Raw genomic sequence first — 20152 nt, 5'->3', positions numbered from 1 at the left:
CTCATTAATCAATGCTAAAGCCATTAACAGTATATCTTAGGTTGAAATCAATTCCTTTCCAGCCAAGCTTCCAACTGAAAAAGAGGTTTTAAATGCCATTAAATTCCTGGGGGAAAAAGATTCCTGGTGCTTATTCTATTTCAGAAGATATTTACAAAGCAGGGGGTCCACTGATCCTGCAAAAGTTGACTAAAGTCTTTTGTTATATGGCCAGAAGAGGTTAACCCCCCAACAGATCAAGGATACATTCATTGAATATAAAGTAAAAAGAAATAGGTTGTCCTGTGCCAGTCATAAGAAGGATTTCTCTTTTCGTCTTTTCTGACAAGATTCTTACTAGATTCCGCCTTAATTGGGGGGTCTTTCATCTGGAAGATGGCCATCTGCCCAAGAGCCAGTATGACTTCAGAAAGGTGGAGAATATTTGATATGGTATTTCTTGTCTGACAATGGCAGAAGAAATGTCAAGAGTGAACAGAGGTTTGTAGACAACATTTTGTTATCTGACTAATGCCTTCAGTATTGTCAGTTGTGAGAGCTCATTGAAGATTATGGCAAAAAGGGATGCACAGAGAAGTTTATCGGTATCATATGTCAGTTTAATATTGACATGTTTGGTCAAGTTCTGAAAATGGAGCATGAATGTTTCTTAATTACTAATAGAGTGAAACAGAGCTGTTTCCTTGCTCTCGTGTTTTTAGCATCGTGTTTTCAGCGATGTTGTCAGATGCCTTGAATGACACTAAAAAAAAGCTACTGCACTGACAGCAAATTATTTAACTTGAAAAGAGTACAAGTCAGACTAAAGTAGAAGGAGAGTTGGTATGTGATTTTTTTGGTTCACAGATAATTATGCACTTGATGTAGCCTCTGAGGTTGATATGCAACAGAAGATGGATCAATTCTATGTCCATTTATGCTAATTTGGGACAATTAATACAAAGAAAACACAGGTTCTCCACCAATCAAACTGCCCCAGCCATACACAGAACCATTGGTTACAACAAATAGAGAAATTTTGAATGCTGTGGATAAGTTCACTTACTTTGGTTGTATACTTTCCAGGGATGTATACATAGATGCAAAGATTTAGGCATTCATTGCCAGTTTTTCAGAGTCTCAAGAAGAAAATATGGGAGAGAAGAGGAATTAGGCTCCCTCCCAAACTAAAGGTCTAAAGAGCCAGTGTACTGATCTTATTGTTGTTTGCCTTGAAACCTGGACAGTCTACCTGTATCATGCCAGAAAATTGAATTACCTCCACCTGAATTGTATTGGGAAGATTTTGAAGATCCCTTGACACTCTGAGGTACCGGACAGTAAAGTTACTGCCAAGCATTCAAACTCTACTGTAAAGAGCTCAACTCTGATGGCTGGCCATATTGTTCACGGGCCAAATGTACATTTGCCTAAAAGACTATTTTAAGAAGAATTCTCACAAAGCAAGTCCTCATTCACATGAAGATCAGAAGAATGATATTTTTAATACACTAACATGTTTGAAGCCCGTCAGTTCCCCTTAATCTGCTTTAGCCTGTCAATTGAGACAGTTTTTCAGGGCATAGCTGCTGCACATGCTAGTTTCTTGGAGTCTCTGAATTATCATGGCATTGTGAGATATAGGAGACATACTCTCTCTCCAGCATGATGTACCTGCATAAAAAAAAAGGTTCTGTGCTCTATCAGCAAAGCAGAATTGTAATGGCTCAAAAGAAACTAGAGATATCCAAATTTAAAGACATCTCCAACTTAAATATTCATAGCGACCATTTGTGCCAGATCTGTGGCAAAGTTTTCCAAGCTTATATTGGTCTGATCATCCACTTTTAACATATTACACTTTAATCCCAATATTGTGACGTCATTTTGGTCCTCTTAGAATTCAAAGGACAACAATTAAACATTCACTTTAATCATAACTAAAATGTATGTGGTGTTTTCAAAGCATTTTACATACATTATCATATCTGAGGCTCACAAAAACCCTATAAAACATTTCCAAGCATCATAACTGTCATCCTGCAAATGAGAAAACAGGTTTATGGAAGGAGCTTGCCTTTTAGGGTCACATAGTTAGGAAAAGTCAGAGATGGAATTTGAGTGCAGCTCTTCCTAAAACCTGGCGCAATCTGCCAGCCCTTGTATTCATTTGCTTTATGGAGTTAAGTATTCTAAAAGTCTTTTTTCTGAGATCTGGGCCAAGGAAGAGATTTGAGAGACTCTATCCATCAATAAATTAATCCACTTAAATAATGCTTTGAGCATAGTTTCTGTAAAATACATGCCATCCATTGGGAAGCTGGCTAGGGAGGCTCAAAACAAGGAAGGAAGAAAATTCAGAAGCTATGGAGAGTACTTTGGAAATGTTTTCTATCAGCTACCAGTGATGAAATAATGTCCTCCAACCATTAAATTTCAACAATAAATCCAACTTCTGCACCTGGAAGCATCTGTTCAGACTGGCAAAAGTGCTATGCTCCATTTGACTTCATTAGTCATTTATTCATACATAGATATGTCAGGAAAAGTCCTTCTCTCTGCAAGAGATTACAGATCTTTATCATCCCTAGTTCACCCTTCATTTGGCTTGAAGCTCCCTAAAGCAAACACTTCTCTGCTTTCTAGGAGTCTGTCTTTCTCTCTATTATTATTTCTTCTTCCCAGTCAAATGACTAAAGGAAGAGATCCTTGAATTTGAAGTGAGGTTAGAATGCTAGTACCAGATCTGCTTCAAGAGAGTTATGCAACTTAGAGCAATATACTTAGTCACTCTGAGCTTCCTAAAATGATGGTTTCTGCCCATGGCTTCACTCTCCAATCATCTCCATTGTGCTATAATTTTATCCCAGGGCTCCTTGGTTAGTTAGCCTTTTCATGCTTATACACTTCTTGGCTATATCCTCACCATAATCCCATACAAATAACCTGGTTATTCTGTTGTCTTCCTCCAGGGGTATTTAAGTTATTCGAAAGCAAGTAAGGTCTTGCTTGTATGTTTTTGTATCCCCAGCATTAGTATAGCATTTTGTACATGGTGACTACTTAATAAGGACTTTAAGGACATGGAATACAGTGCAGAGAGCATTGAGCCTGAAGCCTGGAAGACCTGATTTCAAAATCAACCTCAGGTACCTTCAGCTATTCCAGTCCACAAGATACTTAACCCTGTTTCCCTCAGTTTCCTCATCTGAAAAATGAGCTGGATAAAGAGAGAGCAAACTATTCTAGTATCTTTGCTAAGGTCACGAAGAGTGGAACCCAACTGTAAGAATTAAATATCTATCTGATCTCTAAGGGCATTCCTTGCACAAAAATGATTGTATTATCTTATTGTCCTATGAATTAAATTTCTTTGGATCTCTACCCATTAGAATAAGAAAACCTGAGTTCAAATTCTGACATTAATAATTAATTATTTGGGTTACTTTAGTCAAGTTTTCCTCATCTGTAAAACAGAGACTGGATGAAAATTAGTCTATAAATGAGTGTCATTGATAGGCTCCTTTAAAGGTTGCAAAGTTTTTTATCTATATAAACTCATGTGAGACTATCAAAAATAAATCAATCAGTCAACACTATGAGGAATGTGCTACATTTTTCAAATGAGTCAGCCGAGTCTCATAAAGGTAAAAGTACTTGCTCATAATCACACAGGAAAATGGCAATCTGGAACTCTGGCATTTAAATCTAGATTTTTCCGGAGTTAAAATCTAGCCCTTTCTTTTCTAGAACACACTGCCTGTGAGACAGCTTACGTACCTCCCAGCTCTAAATCCTATGATTTTTTCTGAAATGTTCTTCTCCAAGCATGTTTTTAATGCAACCTAAATTTTTCTGGTCTAACATTTCCTTTATCCATAACTGATCTGTGGGTCAGTTTCCAATCTTAAATTTTAGGGTAAATATCACTTCCTCAGACAGACAAATGCCATTTGGAAGAAAACAAAAAGGCCTGTGGGTCAAAGGTCCAGATTGTCCCCTTACTTTCTGAACTTTTTGAATCAAATGAAAAGAATGGAGATCTAACATCCATCCTGTTAAAAGAGAATGATGAATAGCCAAGGCTGTGGGCAAGCATCACCATAAATTGCAACCCTCTGCCATATATCAAGTCCAAAACTGCAATAAAGCTTCTCCAAGATTTGTTAATTCATTATTTTAATTTTTTAAAGTGAATTTATGGAGTATTGGGAATCTGTTGAGCTCACTGAAGTGAAACCTGGAGTTCTCTGTCTTTCTCTTTAAAACTTAAACTGTAAACCTTTAAAATCTAAAACTCTAAACAGTACAACTTTTTCTAGAAATTATTTCACTCTTTTCCTCATCTTCTCAACCTTTGTTTTCAAAATGATAATAGATTACATTTGAATAGCACTTGCCTCAGTGAAGCAAGGAAAGCATAGGAAGAAGTTGGTCTCAGAAATCTGCTCTATATCTCACCTCCTGTGTGATGTTTGGCAAGGAATACCTCCTTTCCATTTGCTTATCTGTAAAATGAAGGAGCTGAATTTGGATCATTTCTATGCTCTTTTCCAATTCTACCTTTTATACTGTCCAAGATCATCTTCCTATTATACCATAATCATCTACAGTATTGTAAGAATTTTGAACTAATACAGTCCCAGATACTGTTACTATAGCAAATATAAAACAAAATTCACTAGAGGTCTTCACTGAAGGGAGACTTTCATCTGTGACCTAAGGTTTTCCCAAATGGGACAATGCTCCCAAATAGTCTGACTTGGTCACAACCTTGCTGAAATCCTTTACTGAACCACATTTAAAATCCTGAATTATTCTCTTCAAATTGCCTTGGATTTACCCTTTCACTAATTTACCTGCACTTGTTTTATGGAACATCTGGGAATACTTTAGACAGATTTTTCCAAGTGTGGTAGGCCATATGCTCTAACAAATGTCAGCATAAAATAAAGAAAGAGTATGCCTTTCATTGCTATTTTCTACATGGCTACATACCATGTTTAGTTCTGCTCTCTTTACAGTGGAATTTTTAGGATCCTACAGTTGCCAGGTTAGATTCTGAAAGGAATGTGTGTAAACCAGAGATCAACAAAATATATGTATTAATAAATGAAGAGATAGGAATAGAGATGCCCTCAAGCATCCTTCAGATAGAAATCTCTGATCCAATCATCCTATCATCTCTATGATTCCTATGATCCTATCAGTATTCCCTTCATTTGATTAGGAGCTTTGACCCCCATCATCATGATTTGCAAAGACAATTCACAATTCATTTATGAAGAGGTATATGGAGAGAAACATCATGTGTCAAATGAGTTATTTTAGAATGGAGTCTGTGTGGTCATATGTATATAAAGTATGGTGTTTAATAAGTTCTTTTCATTTTCCTCCTACTCACCTTTCATAACAATGGAAGAATAAATCTTTAGAAAATAATGAGAGGCAGTATGGCATAAGAAAAAGAAGTACTAGATAGATATATAGATATATATATATATTTAAAGTCAGGGACTGCTTTCAAATTCCAAGTTTGTTATTTTCCTGCAGTGTAACTTGTAGTAAATCACTTTACCTTTACCCACTTCAGTTTTTGTTTTTGTTTTCATTATAAAATGAAGGGACATGACTAGATGATCTCTAAAGTCCCTTTCATTTCTAAGTCTATGATCCAATATTGCCTCACAGAATTATCCCTATCTGGACATTTTATGAAAATTTTTCTGCTTGACTACAAAAACAGATAGGAGCAATACCTTTAAAAGAGAATGAATAAATTCTCTGCAGTTTTAACCATGTCTACACTCTTATATATGGCCTTAATTCACTCTACTCCCAAATATCTGTTCCCATGGACAGAAGAAAAGTCATAGATAATCCCAAAAATGGGGGGAAATGTAAAAGATATATTTTTGTAAAATATGCACTTTTTTGAAATATTACTTACAAATATATTTTCCCTTGGTCTCTACATATGATATTTTACAATAAAAGCAGCTGCTCTGGTAGGATCACTTCAGAATTGTCTTTTCTTCTGCTAACATAATAATAACTGACATTTAGTTAACTTTTCAATGTTTGTAAAGTAGTAAGTATATAAAGGAAGCTAGCACACACCCAGTGAATTCAGTAAAAGAGGGGCAGGCATCTTGATAACTATGGTTACTTGTAGGTGAGCAGAGTTTCTGGATTTGGTTCCAAGAAAGAGAGGTTGACAGAAGAACTACAGGACTGCATGACCAGGGGCTCTAGCCATGGCATAAGAGTAAAAAAGGAGAATCTAAGTTTAAGCTCTAGGACAAAGAATGAAATAAGAGGAAGAAGAACTGGAGGATTGGGCCATAATTTCCCATACCTCAAGACTAAATCTTGGTCACAACAATAATTGCTAAAAATAAAATAAAACAAATTAAAAAAACGAGCAAGCAAAGGAGAAAGAGCATAGACAGCTACGTGGGAATAGAGAATGTTCATGATTATAGGAATGAGTTAAAGAGGGAACATTTATTTGGGAGTAAGATTTCAGCAGAGGACAAGTAGAAATAAGCACAGTATGGTCTTACAGATATGAATGTGAATTAACATGCATATGTGTGTATATATATGTGTCTATATATGGGCATATGGGTGTAAAAGTAAACAAAGAAAAGAAGATGGTTAGCTCTGAACACAATGTATACTATTTATTATTTAGGCTTTCTTGAAATGCAAATGTATCACTTTCTATTTTGAATCTTCTCTTATGTTCTGCTGTACACATGGCATTTTTTTCTTTTCTTATTTTGTATTTAAGTTTAAAATATATGGTTGTATATATACATACATACTAAAATAAATACGTGGAGGAAAATGCACATTACTTCATCTTGTCCTCAAAATAATCATATGTGATTAAGAGCTACAAGTATTATTCTCCCCATTTTACAAATAAAGAAACTGAGGTCCCAAGAGAGTCTGTGATGTATCTAGAATCACATAGCTGGTAAATATATGAGTCAGAATCACAAGGTGGGTTTTCCTTACTCAGAATCCAGCATTCCGGTCAATATATCACATTGCCTCTCATGTGAGAAGTATCTGGTATTCCCTGAGACCACACAATGATAACACGGGTAAGATGAAAGACGAGTCAAAAAAATATTCCACAGATTGAAGATAATGCTACGTACTTTCAAGATGAACTGATCCAACCATTTTGGAAAACAGGTTGGGATTATTCCCAGAGTTATTAAATTGCCTTTACCCTTTAATCTAGCAGTAGCACTACTAGATCTGTTTCCCCAAGATAATTAGGGAAAAGGAAAAATAACCTATATGTTCTAAAATATTTATAACAGTTCTCTCATGGTGGCAAAGAACTAGAAATTGGAGGGATGCTCATCAACTAGGGAACAATTGAATAAGTTGTGGTATATGGTTGTACAATGCTACTCTGCTATAAGAAATGATGAGTTTGATGATCTTAGAAAAATACTAACAGACTAACACAAAATAAGGGAGTAAAATGAGCAGAACCAAAAAAACATTCTATACAATATATTGTATACAGTAGCAGCAATACCTTTCTAAGAATAATGTTGAGTGAATAAGTCATTTTGACTATTACAAATACCCAAATTAATTACAAAGGATATATTAAGGAAGATACTATCTGCATCCAAGAAAAACTGTTAAAAGTATTATTATAGAATGGTTATAACCTCATATACATTGTTTAAAAAAATACATATTTGTGCTTAATGATGAACATCTTTGGGATGAAGAGGAGGAGAGAAGGAAAAAAGAAAAAAAATCCTACATTTACTTGTCTTGTATTCTCAAAGACAACATGAGAGGGAGGTAATGCCATGACATGCTAGTAAATTGGATTTGAGTGAGGAAGGGCTGAGCGGGTCACCTGCCTTACTTTCTCCTCTGGAATTGTCTGGGTCTAGCAGCCAGAAATCTATCAGGACAAGAGATGCTCCTTGGATACCTTTTTAATCTAAGATATTTAACAGATCTCAGTTCAACTGAGATAACACCCATTCAGTGAATGAGGCTAGAAAATCATTTTTTCTACGCTAGTATGTTATAGAAATGCTTATTTTATTTCTTAAGTTTAGAATAAAATAAATAAAATTAAAAGAAAAAAAAGTACTGCAAAAGATATCATCAATACTCTATAACAGAGAAGGAACTTGAGATTAAATGTATAATGTGGCTTCATATTTAGATAATCAAGACTTAAAATCATAGGATTGGTATAGAGAAAGAAACTGTGAAATCTTGTGAGTCAACTCTCTTGTTATAGATGAGGAAATTGAAGTCTCAAATGAATGTGAAGTATCCAAAGTCAACAGCCATTAAGTAATAATGTTTAAATTTAAACCCAGATTTTTTGGCTCTAAAACTTTTGTCCTTTCCTGAATTGTCCATGGAATTTCACATGATGGTTCTCTCAAACTTATAAAAGATTGGATACCTAAGTATGATGAACAGAATTCCAGAAAAAGCACAACCAATATGTCTTAATCAAATAATATTGTAATCCCAACAAATAAAAGCAATGCCCTCTCATTAAAGTCCCTGTGTTTTCTGTACATGGGCACAAGGGGGTATACTTTGCTTGTTGATACTTTTTAATTTGATGAATGGATAATTTTGGTGAAATAACTCTAAAGCTAATGAATCCAGCTCATCTGATAATGACATTAATATTTCCAATTATAGATCTTATGCATGGTATCTTATTTGAGGATAATGATGTAGCTGCACTGTTTATAAATCACTGAATAATGTGTATATTGTGATTAGAAACCTAAAATAAGTTATTCAATAACTAGAAAGCAATTTAAACTCCAAACTTTATTCATAATTAAAACAGTAATTTCTAAATTGCATCTGCAATATATCTAGCTAAGTCCTCCGGGTAAGCCTAAGGGAGTCTACTGTACTTAGCATTTCTGGCATACCTAGCACCATAGCTATTTAATAATTGTTATTTGCCAACTTTGTTTTTTATGTTTTATGAGTCACAGATAATGATGATTTTTATCACAATGTGGCATACAAAAAGATATATATGACCAGAAAAGGAAGTGAGATCGTCATGTATCAAGACAAAAAGGATAAGTAAAAAGCTAATTTCTTTATTAATATCATTGAAATATTAAAAGTTCCAGAGGAAGCACTAAAACACATTGTACACTTCTTGATTTAGAGGTAGAAGAGAAGACACCTTACAGACCATTTAGACAATTCTGCATTTAAGAAAATTAAGACTCAGTTACCCATGGTTGCACTGGTAGCAAGTAACAAAGTAAAGATTTGAATCTAGGTCTTCAGACTCAGTCTCTTATTGTCTCATCATACTACAATCCATTGAGGAGTTATGGAAGTATTGGGGTAAGAATCACAACAAATGAAAAGGATAAATGGATTGAGCCCAACCTCACTAAAATATTCATATACCCAAATTTGTGGAGGAACCATTCCATTGGGAACTGAATTCCAAGGAGAAATTCCTGAATATAGGACCAACCAATAGTAAAAATGTGAAACAGCAGAAATTATATACCCAATTGTTTTCAAGGGATTAAAACCTTCATGTCCTCTGGCTATTAATTATACTTATATGGATGCTCAGAATCTTTTCTTGGGAATTTACTTAACAGGATGATGGCTGCTCTACCCTTGCCATGACTCCATTGTAACAGCTTTACCTTGAGCCAAGTAACCTGAAAAGAAAGAAGCCATAGCCATCTTTTTTTTTCCCATACTTAAAAAAATTTTTTATGCTTTATGCATCTACCTTCTCTCATTCTCTATTTTGCTTCAATAGTTTAAGAAGAGAAGGGTCTTCTGAAACTTTCCTCCATCTCATTCCAACACGTTTCATCTATTAATTTGTTCCACTAACCATTCCTCTTCTCTCATCTTTAAGGTTTGTTTAACAAAGAGTCTAATTGAAACAATTAAAAGAAAGAAGTAACACCAAGCGTGGAAATTGTAGAACCTGGACAGACAAGCAGAGAGAGAGATTTTAGACTTAATGGTCATAGCTCACATTTATATTGTACTTTAAAGCTTTAAAATCACTAATGCACTCTGGTGGAGCTGGGAATTTAACCATTCTGGAGAACGATTTGTAACAATTCCCAAAGGGCTGGAATACTTTGCATACTCTTTAACCTAGAAACACCACTACTAGTCTACACTTCAAGGAAAATCAAAGAAAGAGGAAAAAGGGCCCATATGAACAAAAATATTTATAGTATCTCTTTTTGTGATGATCAAAAAAAAAGGAAATTGAGGGAATGTCCATCAATAGGAGTATGGCAGAACAAGTTATATTATCATGCTGTAAGAAATAATGAAGGGGATAGTTTCATAAAAACATAAAAAGATATATGAACTGATGCAAAGTAAAGTGAGCAGAACCAACAGAACAATCCACACACTAACATCAATATTATAAAGATAATCAATCATGAGAGACTTGGTAACATTGGTTAATAAAATGATCCATGAGTCCAAAGGACTCCTGATATAAAATGCTTCCCAACTCCAGATATAGAAATGATAGACTAGATTGAATTAGATTTTGTTCTTTTATTTTTTGGGGGGAAGCATGGCTAATACAGAAATATGTTTTGTATGACTTCATCACATATACATACACATGTAAATATATGTATATAAAATGAGCGTTAGATTTCTTTCCTTTTCAATAAGTGGAAAGTAGATAGAGGGAGGGGAATAATTTAAAACTGAAAATAAAAATATCATTTAAAAATAAAGTTTGTAAAATTCTTTACGTATTTTACCTCATCTTATCCTCACAATAACTTTAGGAAGTTGGTGCTGTTTCCTATTTGGCAGATATAGAATCTGGGAGTGAAAAAGGTGAAGTGACTTGTCAAACAGCTAATAAGTCTCTGAGTTCAAATTCAAACTCAGGTCCTTGTGACTCCAAATACTATGTTCCAGCTTCTTTCCCATTGAGCAATAATTATGCTATGCATTTATTTGGTATTTTACAAAATCACATGATTTTGAGGTAGATGGTACCTTAGGAATCCTCTAGCACAATATCTTCATTTTTTGTTGTGTAGTTGAGTCCAACTCTCCATCACTCCATGGACAATAGTACATCAGGCCCTTCTATCCTTCACTATCTTTTGAAGTCTATCTGCATTCACATTCATTGTTTCCATGACACTATCTATCCATCTCATCCTCTATTGTTTCTTTCCTTATTGCCTTTAACCTTTTCCAACATCAGGCTCTTTTTCAACCAGTCCCATCTTCTCATCATGTGTCCAAAGTATTTGAGCTCCAATTTTAGAATGAAAAGTCTGAATCAATTTCTTTAAGTACTGACTGATTTAACTCCCTTAACGTCCAAGGGACACTCAAAAGTCTTTTCCAAGATCACAATTCAAATGCATCAATTATGCTTCATTCAGGTTTTTTTATACTTCAACTCTCAGAGTCATACATTTCTCCGGGAAAAACCATAGCTTTGACTATATAGACCTTTGTTGGCAAGGAGATCTCTCTCTTTCCTTTTTATTATGCTGTTCAGATTTGTCATAGTTTTCCTTTCGAGGTGTAAGTTTATTGTTGTTATTGTTTTTTAATTTCAGGGCTGCAGTCACTTTCTACATACATCTTTGAATCTAAGAATACAAAGTCTGACACTCCTTCCATTTTTTCTTTGTCTATTTGCCTGAAAATGATAGGACAAGTTACAAAGATCTTAGGATTTGGGGTGTTTTTCATGTTAAGCTTTAACCCAGTTTTTACACTTTCCCCTTTCATCCATCCATCCATCCATCAAGACATTTTTTAATTCCCCTTCATGTTATTTCATCATAATGCTTGTAATCTGTGTATCTATGATTGATGATACTTCTCCAAGAAACCTTAATTCTTGATCCATCCAACATGGAATTTTACATGATTAAAGTCTGCATGTAAACTAGATATATAAGTTGAAAATATATGACAATATAGTCGTTGTACTCTTTATCCAATATTAAACCAATTAGTTGTTGCATGTTAGGTTCTAACTTTTGCTTCTTGGCTAGAGTATAGGTTCCTATAGAGACAAGTAAGATGATCATGTATTTACATCTCTTTGAGCACTTGCCACATTATGTTGTGATGCACACTATCAAAGTCTGTAGTATAGACAATAAAACAGAAATAGATTTTGTTTTGTTTTGTTTTTCTGCAACTTCTTTGGATTTTTTCCCCCCACATAATCTAATAACTATTGGCAATTTGGTCTCTAGTTCCTTTGCCTCTTTAAAAACCATCCTACTCTTCTGGTAATTCTCAGTTCACATAAACTTGCTGGTATATGAAATGGGTACAATTGTTTGGTAATCTGAACATTCTTTGTCATAACCCTTCTTTTGCAGTGGGATGTAATCTTTTCTGTTATAGTCACCACTGGGTTTTTTTTTTCAAATTTGCTAACATTTTGAATGCATCCCTTTAATAGCATCATCTTTCAGGGTTTGAAATAGTTCCATTGGAATTTTATTATCCCCACTAGTTTTATTGCAATAATACTTCCAAAGGCCCCTGTGACTTCATTTTCCAGAATGTCTGGTGCTAGATCAGTAACCATATCATTGTGATTATTGATGATGTTAAGATATTTCTTTTATAGTTCTTTTGTGTATTCCTTCACATTTTCTTTATCTATTTTGCTTCTATTAAATACCTACAATTTTTGTTTTTTTATCATACCCAATTTTTGCATGAAAATTATAATTTAAATCTCTTATCACAGACAAATACTTTGGTATCCATTGTCGCATTTGATTTTCAGAACAATACTATGAAAAAGGCATGGCAGTTATTAACATCCCAGTCTTATAGTTGAAGGAACTGAAGCTTAAAAGGTTAAGTGACTTGTCTAATGTGATACAAATGTTATGGATGTTTATACTCAGACTAGGGTAAGCCAAAACTCCTTAAGGATATGTAGGAATGACAAATTACAAACCAACTAACAAGGAAGAGAAACAGTCTTGAAACATTTGGAGCTATGGAGGTAATGACAAATGCATTATAATTATGATGCCATTCCATTGATGGCAGTAATTTTTTCTTTTTCCTTATATTCTCAGTGCTTAATATATCACTTGAAATAAAAGGAATTCTTAATAAATACTTTCTGATTAATTAAATTAGAATAAAAGAAAGACTATTGCCACTTGTCACTAAATAATCAGTATACACATATTTTTTTTTCTTTTAGGAATATTAGGTTACTGCAAGAGTAAATATCAGTCCCATGTCAGCCTCTGGCCCTTAGGAAAAACATTGTTTCATTATCTGCATTACTTAAGAGATATCTTGATGAGAAGGTATTTCTGTGGGTCTAAAATAAAGAAAGATATACATAAATGTTATTACATGGGAACTCAAATTGTGGGAAAAATGCATTATATTCTGTGGTGTTCTGTTTGTTTCCTTTGTCTGGATGTAGTGTGCTGTGACAGTATAGTACAATACTCAGTAGTAAGGAGTCAGTTTTCATTCATAGATTGTAATGGGCTGAGGCTTGAGTTGATGCACTGAGGTCCCAAGCACATGAGGCTAAATAGTAATTGGACCATACTCTATTAATATATAAGCTTGGAGAAAGAATGGCCCCCGCCTACTCTTTGTGCGAGTCCTGATGTGTTGTATAGGAAATGACGATTCTGGTAGGTGGAGGCAGGGGAGTGAAAAAGGAAGGGGAGGAGAGCTCAGCCCTCACTTGCTCTGCTAGCTGGCTTCCTGTCGCAGCTGCCCATATTACTATCGCAATCCTTCTTGCCCATATTGCTATCGCAATCTTTTTTCACCTCTTCACTTGAATAAAGACTGAAGATTTTTCCCTTAACCTGGACTCCGGCTGATTTTAAATACGCAATCATTACAATAGATAAAGTCAGCCAGTCATCAAGCACTCATTAAGGGCTTACTATGTGCCAGGCACTGGGCTAAGCACTCCAGATATAAATATTGTTATGAGCCAGAACTCTGAACTTGAAACAAGGATGCTTAGAAGGTACTAAATGGAATTGCACAGAGGACAAGTGCACTAGAAGCTCTTGGAGCCAAAGAGACAGTAATTCATTTCACCTTTAGTCAGGCTCCCGGTGGCTGGTCTGGCCTCCTGCACTTCTCCTACTTAGACCAAGACCATACTGAAAGGCTCTCCAGAAAGCTGCCCAGCATTAGGCAAGGAGACAATAGACTTTTGGACTTTAACCCCTGGCTGTCCTCATGGTGATTACTGAACTGAAATGAAATCTGCTCCCAGAGACCCCCAAAGACCCCCAGAAAACCGACCAAAGAGAACATTACATTTTGGTGCCTGAATGTGGGACTAAGGACCTTCATCTATGACCCAGAAATTAGAGCGAGCAGAAGAAGGAAACTTTGTAAAGGGCTAAACTAGTAGTTCAGCTGAAATGGGACAGATGTTTAGAAAGGAGCCTTTTCCAATTCAAGGAAAAATGTGTAGAGAGCATTGTTAGACTTATGAAAGACCAAGATTTGATTGTAACTTGGGAAGAGATCATTGAACTTTTAGAAACAGTACAGTACACATCTCCTTGGTTCTCTAAGGAAAAAGAATTAGATCCAGACAAGTGGAAATTAGTAGGAGAGCAATACTACAATGATAATGGACCTGATTCAATTTCTAGAGAAACACTTTATACATATAACTTAATACAACTGGCTTTAGGAAATTATAAAAAGTTATAGAATAAGGGAAAAGAAGAAATTGCAGGAAGGGGAGGAAACTGATAAACTAGGTGAAAAGGATGAAGAATTAGACAAGAATGGAGTTAAGTACAATTCCAATGAAATTAAGGAATATGGTCCTTCACAGCAGAAGCCATTAAGTATTCCCCATCCCCTGACCCTACCTCCCTTAATTAATCCTTCATGGGTGAAGGGGGGGGGGGAGGGAAGGGGAGGCAGTAACACAATCAGCACCACCTATGAAATACCCTATGTCAAGATTACAAAAGGCACTGGTTAAGACTAAAAAAGGAGGACAGGATATATCTGATTTAATAAATGCACACCCTGTAATTGAAGAGCTTGACTCTTTAGGTCAACAAAGGAGAAGATACAGTCCTTTTGATCTGGAAAAAATTAAGGATTTGGAAAAGGGTTGCCCTCCTTATGGGGCTACATCATCTTATGTTAAGATGATATTGGAGAATTTGGCTTATGAAATTTTAACCCCTAGTGATTGGAAATCCATAGCAAGGACATGTTTAGAACCTGGACAAAACTTGTGGCTTTCTGAATATAGTGAATTATGCAGAATACAAGCCCAATGAAATAGGCAAACTAGAGTCAATATACAAGTCCCCTTTGACCAAACTAGCAGGTACAGATTAGTATGCAGATGCTTTAGCACAGATCAATCACCCCATAGCAACATATGAGCAAACTGCTACTGCTGCAATCAAAGCATGGGGCTCCCTCCCAGGAAAAGATGGAGGAGAAGCATTCACAAAAATAGAGCAAGGTCCCAATTAATCCTTTGCTGATTTTGTGGAACATCTGCAAACAGCTGTCACAAGAACCATTGGAGAAAATGCAGCTACAAGAATTATATGATAAGACAACTGGCTAAGGAAAATGCTAATGAGGCTTGTAGAAGAATTATATGGGGATTACATAAAGAAGCTCCTTTAGAGGAGATCATAAGATGCTGTTTATGATACCCAGAATATGATGAATATGGGAAGACAGGGTTCCTCTTGGCAAGGGACTTCTAGAGAAACTCATCAATACTTTCAGTGTGGTAAAGTAGGGCATCTGAAAGCTAATGTAGGCATAGAGATAGAGTGAGAAAACAGAGTGAGAGAAAACCCAAAACCCCATATCCAAAATGCTACAAGGGCTTCCACTGAGCCTAAGAATATAGATTGACCTAGGGAAATGAGAGGTGGGGCCTAGCTCCAAGATATCATACAAAAGACAGGTGGAGCATGATGGCAGCCGAGGTTACACCCAGAGAATCTTAGAAACTCAATACTCTGATATGATCAATCAACAGAAAAGCAATCAGATAGCAGAAAAGGATTACAATTGGAGAATGCAGGCTTTTAAACCCAATAAAAGGTCAGTGTCCAGTGCAAACAGCTCCAATGTAATTGCCAGGTGATGAGGAGAGATCCAAAAAGCTGTAAATAAAAGGGACTAGATAGGTTAACTGCTTGGGAGAAAGAGTTTGCTTGTATTTCTACTGATGGAGAAGGAATCAGATGGGTGCCAACAAGCACCTGGAGAGAGACAGAAAAAGAGAAAAACCTCAAAACAAAGAAGACCTAAAAAACATCTGACACTGAAAGAGCATGCCTGATAATGAGACTGTTACAGAACTTCAAAACCAGCAGAGATCATTGGATTCCCTGAGATGAAAAATTGTTGATAAGACTGTTGCAGAACTTTAAAACCAGCAGGAATCATTGGATTCCCTGATACATGATGAGTCTATTGCAAGACTTCAAAACTTGCAGGAATCACTGGATTCCCTATATACATGAAGTAATGGACAATAGATTGGTTTTGAACTATTTCTAGGACTTATGGACATATATAATTCCTCATGTTGATTCATGTTATTTGTCACATTACTACTAGCCTGTTTACTATGTACTTATGTAATTTATGTAATTGTGTGTAATACCTCCCATATTGATGGATTTATGTATATCTGTTTTAAGACTGAACCCCTTCAGAAACCTGCTAATCTGATTTGATTCCCCATTTCCTTTAGTGTTTTCATCTCTCTTCCTGAGATGTTAGGGAGGACATGATCACTTCCTTTTATGGTGTTTTCACCCCTTTTTTGAGGAGTCAGGAAAGGTGTGATCACCTCCTTTTTTTTGGGTTCTCATCTCCTTGAGAAGTCAGGCAAAATAGTCAATAACTATAGCAACCTAGTGTTTGACAAACCCAAAGACCCCAGCTTTTGGGATAAGAACTTACTGTTTGACAAAAATTACTGGGAAAATTGGAAACTAGTATGGCAGAAACTAGGCATCGACCCACACTTAACACCGTACACCAAGATAAGGTCAAAATGGGTTCATGATTTAGGCATAAAGAATGAGATTATAAATAAATTAGAGGAACACAGGATAGTTTACCTCTCAGACCTGTGGAAGAAGAAGGAATTTATGACCAAAGAAGAACAAGAGATCATTACTGATTATAAAATAGAAAATTTTGATTATACCAAACTGAAAAGTTTTTGTACAAACAAAACTAATGCAGATAAGATTAGAAGGGAAGCAATAAACTGGGAAAATATTTTTACAGTCAAAGATTCTGATAAAGGATTCATTTCCAAAATATATAGAGAATTGACTCTAATTTATAAGAAATCAAGCCATTCTCCAATTGATAAATGGTCAAAGGATATGAACAGACAATTCTCAGATGAAGAAATTGAAACTATTTCTAGCCATGTGAAAAGATGCTCCAAGTCATTATTAATCAGGGAAATGCAAATTAAGACAACTCTGAGATACCACTACACACCTGTCAGATTGGCTAGAATGACAGGGAAAGATAATGTGGAATGTTAGAGGGGATGTGGGAAAACAGGGACACTAATAGATTGTTGTTGGAATTGTGAATACATCCAACCATTCTGGAGAGCAATTTGGAACTATGCTCAAAAAGTTATCAAACTGTGCACACCCTTTGATCCAGCAGTGTTACTACTGGCTTATATCCCAAAGAGATTTTAAAGAAGGGAAAGGGATCTGTATGTGCACAAATGTTTGTGGCAGCCCTCTTTGTAGTGGTCAGAAACTGGAAACTGAATGGAGGCCCATCAATTGGAGAATGGCTGAATAAATTGTGGTATATGAATATTATGGAATATTATTATTCGGTAAGAAATGACCAACAGTAGGATTTCAGAAAGGCCTGGAGAGACTTACCTGAACTGATGCTGAGTGAAATGAGCAGGTCCAGGAGATCATTATATACTTCAACAACAATACTATATGATGACCAATTCTGATGGACCTGGCCATCCTCAGCAATGAGATGAACCAAATCAGTTCCAATGGAGCAGTAATGAACTGAACCAGCTATGCCCAGCGAAAGAACTCTGGGAGATGACTAAGAACCATTACATTGAATTCCTGATCCCTATATTTTTTCACACCTACATTTTTGAGTTCCTTCACAGGTTAATTGTACAATATTTCAGAGTCTGATTATTTTTGTACAGCAAAATAATGTTTTGGACATGTATACTTATTGTGTATCTAATTTATATTTTAATATATTTAACATTTACTGGTCATCCTGCCATCTGGGGGAGGGGACAGGGGGAAGGAGGGGAAAAATTGGAACAAGAGGTTTGGCAATTGTCAATGCTGTAAATTTACCCATACATATAACCTGTAAATAAAAGGCTATTAAAATAAAAATAAATAAATAAAAGAGAAGTCAGGGAGGTCATGACCACCTTATGTTCTAAAATAAAAGAAAGCGGGAGATGTTATGGGTCAGAACTTTGAACTTGAAACAAGGATGCTTATAAGGTACTAAGTAGAATTGATGAGACAATGGTTATCTAGTTTAGTATGGTTTGGTATGATTGATTGAATTCTACAACAAATAATGGTTTCCTAGTGATGTAATGATTGGTTTATATTCATTGTGGAGCATTGTGGAGCAGAGACTGAAAGCCATAGAGGGCAAGAGCACTAGAAGTTCTTGGAGCCAAGGAAATCAGAAATTCATTTCACCTTCAGTCAGGCTCCTGGTGGCTGGCCTGGCCTCCTGCACTTCCCCCACTAAGATTAAGACCATACTGAAAGGCTCTCCAGAAAGCTGCCCCACATTAGGCAAGGAGACAATAAAGACTTTTGTACTTTAACCCCTGGCTGTCCTCATGGTGATTACTGAACTGAAATGAAAGCTACTCCCAGAGATCCCCAGAAAACGGAACAAAGAGACATTACAAAATATAAATATAATCAAATATAAATAAATGTAAACAAAAAGAATGACAGACTATGTCTTCTAAAAGCTTAAATTCTAATAAGGGAACATAATATGTAAAAGGCACCCGAAAAAAGTGGAGGATGGTGTAAAAGAAAACATGATGATGGAGGTTCTGGAAGAAATTCACTAATGGAAAAGGGGGATCATAGGGATAGTAAGGTTGATATCTTCAGCTGAATCAATGTACAAAGTACAGAAGAAGAAGGTTGATTGATCCAGACCTTTCTTCAAAGTTCTAAGAAATTCTAAGAAATATTCACCAATAAAAGAGGGTGACCATAGGAGAGAAGACAGCTGAGAGATGACAATGGTCCAAAGAATGAAGAACCATAGGATAATAGACTGATAGCTGGTGAGAACCCAGTGGATCCTCTAGTCCATCTCCTTATTTCATAAATGTGGAACTTGGTGTCTAAGAACATTAGATTCTTTGTTCATTGTCCTACTGTTTTAGAATTGGCATTCAAACCTCAGAAATTATGCTGCCATCTTGGAAAAAATCCTAGAGAAGAGGATTCTGGGAAGATGGAGGAATAGGTCAGGAAATTCCAAGCACCTCAGATTTCCCCTCAAACAAATGAACCAAAATTCCACCCCAAGGCCAACATAGGTGAAAAACAAATAAGAATTGGGGCAGAACATGAGTCTTCCTAGAATAATTCAAGAAAGAAGGAAAGAAGGAAGGAAGGAAAGGAGAAAGGAAGAGGGAAGGGAGGAAGAGAGGGAGGAAAGGAAAAAAAGAAAGAAAACCTTCTTCTACTCCCAAAGAATAATGTTAAATAGTTACCTGCCCAGAAAGAATGTATAGAAGAACTTAGAAAAGACTTCAAAAATCAAATGAGAGAGATTTAGGAAAAACTTTTAAAGAAAAGAATCATCCCAAAAAAAACAAGATTTGAAAAATAAGTCAACCAAGTGGCAAAGGAGATTCAGAATCTCAAAGAGAAAATAATTATTTAAAAATTAGAATTAGGCAAAGGGAAGCCAGTGAAATTATAAGAGATCAAGAAATAACAAAACAAAATATAAAGAACAAAAATGTAGAATAGAATGTGAAATATCTTATAAAAACAATCAATCTGCAGGACAGATAAAGAAGAGAAAATATAAGACTAATTAGACA

This window comes from Antechinus flavipes, chromosome 6 (assembly GCF_016432865.1).
Source record: "Antechinus flavipes isolate AdamAnt ecotype Samford, QLD, Australia chromosome 6, AdamAnt_v2, whole genome shotgun sequence".
In the NCBI taxonomy this organism is placed as follows: domain Eukaryota; kingdom Metazoa; phylum Chordata; class Mammalia; order Dasyuromorphia; family Dasyuridae; genus Antechinus; species Antechinus flavipes.
Note: the sequence above shows the minus strand (reverse complement) of the source record.